The following is a 5,962-nucleotide window of genomic DNA, read 5'->3' as shown; positions in this document are numbered from 1 at the left end:
TATATATATATATATATATTGTTTTTAATTTCCAGGAGTTTTATTTGAAGTATAGGTTAGTTATAAATTTTTACCACAAAGCAAAATTTCCAACTTTCAGTCTATTATTACGTATAATGAGATTTTAATGTTTTACTCAGATTGCTTTGTAAATAATGTTTTGGTACATGAGAAGTATGATACGTTAGAAACAGGAAAATAATTAATGTAGTTTACTTGAGTTTGGCAAAGTATATCAGAATTAAAAAAAACTGTTAGCATGTTATATATGTCCATTGATTTGGTGGAAGTTTGTCTTCCTGCTATACAACCTACAGTAAGCAATAAAACCAGACATACTTAAATTGTCTTTTGTAACAACTGACATTTCTTAGTTTACTAAAACACGTGCGATTTAACACTGACATTAGATATTTCATACTTTATCAAAGTTTTCACCATTTTATAGTTCCGTCCACCCTTTACACACAAAAATAATAGCTTTTCTCCAAAAGTATAACACTTTCTACCTACGAGTTACACCAGGAAAACGTAGTGAACCTTTTTATTCAAGTGTCACTGGAAATGTAAATTAGTAGTGCTTGGTAACACAAAGATGTAGGTTATACAGACCTGGGTGATTATCCACTTCAACAACTTAAGCTTTGTTTTTTTGTTTAACTACGATCGCTTAGTTACTGAAGGCATTTAGGGCAGGATTAATTGAGACATTAAATCAGTTAGAAAATAATAATCATTGTTTCAAATAAATAATTGTACAATACCAAAGCAGTAGCAACAGTGTAATTTTGTGAGGATGAAACCATATTTTGGTGAAGCTGGGGTTCGGTAACTTTTGGATCATTTTGTTGTTTTTGTGTAAACTAAGTTACATTAACGTTTTTGGTGTGGTGTGAAAAATAAAGTACAAAAGTAGAAGGTAATAGTTTAATTTGCAATCTGTCTTACTTCTTTACATGACATAAAAGTCAAGAGACATTGAAAAATAATCATTAGATCAGCCACAGCAAAGAAGGTAGTTTATAGTCCCATACCAAACAGTTTTTAAAACAAAAACTGAACAATTCAGGTTTGTCAAGCACATTATGCTGAAACAGTTCTTGTGGCAATTTAAAATATAGCCACTAAAGCAGGTTAATAAACACTGGCTTATTAGTTTTTTAAGAAAAAGCAAAGTATATTACGAAATTTATTCATAATAACTTGTCTTTACAAAATATTAAATAACTGTTCTATATTTATTCAATCTCAAAACCCTCTAATGTCATTAGATGTATTTCCCAGCGAATCATTTACCTCACAAACTACCTCAGCTTCTGATTATATACCAGTGTAAAAGAACAGTCTTCACTGCTATATTGTTTGGTGGTAAATAGTTGTTAGAAGATTTACCAATAAAAATAGTTCCACAGTGTTTTAAGTATTGTTTAAAAACATAACTTGGTTGGGTCAGTATTCAGGTTTCCCCATGATGAAGGCAAATGATGTAAGAATTTTCCTCCCTTTAGTTTTTTAGAACAGAGTTCAAAGTTGTTTTTAGTTGTTATCTGTAGCTTATAAAGGTGTGGAGTGCACTGTTGACTAGCAAATATTGTGTAAAACAAATAATAAAACTTAATGCTTTGTTTCCTTATAAATATTTTAAACAAAGCATCTAAAGACTGATCTATTATACAGAAAATCTATTGTCCAAGAACGTAGATTAATTTACAGGATCTCTCTAATTTTTAGGGTTGTAAAATAAACTGTGAAATGTAAGCTTTTAATTGGCAGCCTTGTGTCTTTTAATCAGCAAAGGAAACAATTTATAGTAATTAAAAGTTGCATATGCAGTTACTTTGATTGTAATTGCAAGACAATTGTTGTAAGGTTTCATACAAGGGTGTGTCAGATGCAGCTTCATAACCTGAGAGACAAATGTACACATTAACACATGTGAGCAAGTTTTTTGTTTCTTCCCCATTATTGTCCTCTCACTTAGAACTTCCAGTTACAATTTCAGGGCCCCTTCCCAGGGTTTTTCAACATATAAATTGATATACCAAGAAGAAACAAATTTTTTCTGCACATTATTAATACAAATATTGTACTAGATTTGATGATTAGTTTCAACCATCTAAAGACAACTTGGAAATGTTCTTTCTTATATGAGAATGTGATTGAGGTATAAATATGTAGTATAACTTTTCTAGGCTTCAATAAACTGTTCTCCTTGTTTTGATAACAGACTTAGTTCCTCTAACCCTTATAGTAGTGAACATTATTTGTAAACTTGTAGACTGTAGAATCCCAAGTCTTAAGTATGGACCCTTTTCAAGAATATTATTTAACCCATTGGCTGCAGCTACTCTAAATGCATGCAGAATTTTTACAAGCCATACACCTCATGTGGCACACTTGCATTCAACTGCCAATGGTGGACCGTACCCCTGTATGCAGAGTCAGCAGTCGATGGGTTAAATGTGATGTCAGAGTTGTGAACAGAATGATGCCAGATTCCTAGAAAGATTTTGCTGTGAGATATCTGCAGCTGCTGAGTTGTGGATGTTCAAGAACTGGATTTTTTGTGAAAATTGGAGGTAGCTATATTTTTCATAACCTGTCTATTGTCAATCTTTAACTTTTTTGATCCCAAAACTGTGAAACATCTCTCTCCAAGGTAGTTGTTTCTAGATCTTGGTTTTGTTTTTAGGTTGGACCAGAAGTTGCATTGAGATTAGTTTGTTCCATATATTACAAATATTTACCAACTGTTTCATTATGAATTTCCTATATTTTCTTTCATATGATACATTAATCATTAAATATATATATATATATATATATTAGAAGTGGCCATTACTTCTTTTGTACTGTACCTCAAAGGTTTCCTAAGAGAAAATTTAAGATTAGCATACATTCTTAATTTTGGGGATTTGCTAGAATTTCTTACTTGTATAATTAATAAAATATTCATGATCTGAGACAGAACTGCTTAATGGAGTGCTCTATAAATTTTTTTCAATGTAATACTCGTAAAAACACTTCTACTTGTAAAGATAACAGTTGTATGGTGCTTTTCATGGGGGGGTAGAGTATTTCTAAATATTCCTTGACTGTAACATACAACTACCTGGTTTAGAGATTAACTTGCATACCTTAGCATGGACCTGTAGGTTAGACATTGATGTCTTAGCATGCATCTGTAGGTTAGACATTGACGTCTTAGCATGCATCTGTAGGTTAGACATTGACGTCTTAGCATGCATCTGTAGGTTAGACATTGACGTCTTAGCATGGACCTGTAGGTTAGACATTGATGTCTTAGCATGGACCTGTAGGTTAGACATTGATGTCTTAGCATGGACCTGTAGGTTAGACACTGATGTCTTAGCATGGACCTGTAGGTTAGACACTGATGTCTTAGCATGGACCTGTAGGTTAGACATTGATGTCTTAGCATGGACCTGTAGGTTAGACATTGATGTCTTAGCATGGACCTGTAGGTTAGACACTGATGTCTTAGCATGGAGCTTTGATGAACTAGATGTGATGTCAAATGAAAAGCTGAGTAACTTTGCAGTATGTGAATGAAAAAATCAGAAATTTGCAGGGTATAAAAAATATATAGTTCTGATAAAACTCAATGTCTAACCTACAGGTCCATGCTAAGGTATCAATGTCTAACCTACGGGTCCATGCTAAGACGTCAACGTCTAACCTACAATTCCATGCTAAGGTATCAACGTCTAACCTACAGATGCATGCTAAGACATCAGTGTTCAACTTAAAGGGTTCATGCTAATAAGACATCAGTGTCTAACATACAGGTCCATGCTAAGACACCAATGTCCAAAAAAGTAAGTCTATAAATATATTGATTTTACTCATAATGGCATTTAATGTTTTGCAGTTGCTGGTACAAAAAGAATCCAGTGACTTAATCTTGTAGTAGAAGTAAAATTCACACATACTTGTAATATTGTGTCTGTGTATCAATAATCCAAAATTGTGATTAAAAATAACTCTGCTGTGCTTATACATATAACGAAAATAGTTCTGAACTATTTATGTAACATGCTTTTAAAATGTGGCTAAAGTAAATTTGGTTTTAACAGAACAGTTATTAAATAGTGTAGCCCTTGTACAATAATTACAAGCTATGGTTCAGTCATGAGCAAGTGCAACTTGTAACTGGTGCCAAGTTATGACTTAACAATCTCAAGTGTTGTGAATAAGATGGTTAGAGACCAGCTTGAAGCAGGTATAGTATATTTTGAAATAAGTGTGGTAATATTATTTTGTGGAAACTAGACATTACATTGAAATTAGGTTTTGTAGCTAAAAAAAACCAGTTTAAGTTTATTAAACCTGGATGTGATAATGTAATGTATTATGTTTGTGATGGTACAGAAAACAAGATTATCTTATAGCCCTGTTTAACTGTATGTGAGACTAGAACTACTAGAGTAAGTTGTAAATTAGTCCTATTTACTGAACTGTATAAAATTTGTTGATGTTCTTACTGTTATGCAGATAATGAACTTAATGAATTTAAATATAATTATAAGAGTTGTAAAAACTGTTAAAAATATTTGAGATAATACATTGTTTTATTAAATGACTAATTTATCTTGCACATTTAGGTAAAAAGTTTTTAAAAGAATACTGTGGTACAGTATTTGTGTTTAGACAAAACACGTATAGTGTTGCTCAAATTGTGTCAAAATGGAAACTTCTATTTAGGGTTTTTACAACTAGTAGTTCATTCAACAGCATATAAAATATTGTCCTGTTAATGTGTAGAAATAGTAGGCCTACAGATGTCATGATAAATAAAGTCACAATCATTTGCTTTATGCTTTTATTGAATGTTTCAAACTAATTTCTTTCGTTAACAAATCATCATAATCTGACTGTGAAGATAACTATTGTTATTAAATTCAAAATTGTGATTATATGAAAATTAAACTAATAATGGTAACAGATCCTAATTGTTATGCTGAAAGTTTTCTTTTTTTTCATATGATTTTAGAAATATAATTTATTATTTTGGGATAGTTGAGGCTCTTGTTTTAATCCTTTCTGCATGCAATTCATTGTTTTTTATGTGTAGTATTGCTGTATGAATTAGTAACTAATAAGAATATTTATTGCTGTACTTTGGAATACCTTGTTTTCCATTATTCTAATCTACCTCAGTCGTGGGACAAAAACACGCTGGTTCCAAATTTTTGCTTTACATGTTATGCATTTCTTTACGTAGATGAATATTGTATATCCCTGAACAGGACTAGACCCAAAACTCAAGCATTTTCAAATAGTCAACTATTCAAAAGCGCTTGAGTTTTGGGTCTTATTTTAAGTCTATTACACTTTATATGTGATCCTTTTTGCTAACTCTTTTATCAAACCTGAACAGGACTAGATTTTCAGTTCACGTTACCATGAATTTCAGTGCTGAAAGCATGGTCCATAATTAACCTACCTCTTACACTAATTAATGATGTTTTAATTACTGCATTACATAACTGGACAATGGTTAATTTTTACCTCAGTACACTACTTCAGTATCATCTAATCAGTTTTCTATATGAGCCTCTTGTGAAAAGTAACAAATTATACATCAGGGTGATGCATTGACAAATAAATATTTCTCTCGAAGAAAACTAAAGGCATTTTCTGGTCATATTTTTATTGAAGCTTCTATCATTCAAAATTCTGTATCTTGGTTATATTATTATTACATGTTCAATAATTATCATTTTATTTTCATGTTTCTTGAAAACAGCTTATATCTTTCAATCAATGATGCAGTCTTTTCTCTTCAAAAACAAAATATACACATTTGTATTATTCCTTGCACACAAGTGGTCTTGCTCATGAATATATTGGGATTCCAATACCAACTCCATTTTTAGAAAACAAGGGGGGTGGTATTCTCAGATTTTTTCATACTTTAAAATTAAATACAAGCTAACAA

This window comes from Limulus polyphemus, unplaced genomic scaffold (assembly GCF_000517525.1).
Source record: "Limulus polyphemus unplaced genomic scaffold, Limulus_polyphemus-2.1.2 Scaffold2058, whole genome shotgun sequence".
In the NCBI taxonomy this organism is placed as follows: Eukaryota; Metazoa; Arthropoda; class Merostomata; order Xiphosura; family Limulidae; genus Limulus; species Limulus polyphemus.
This window is presented reverse-complemented; position numbering follows the sequence as displayed.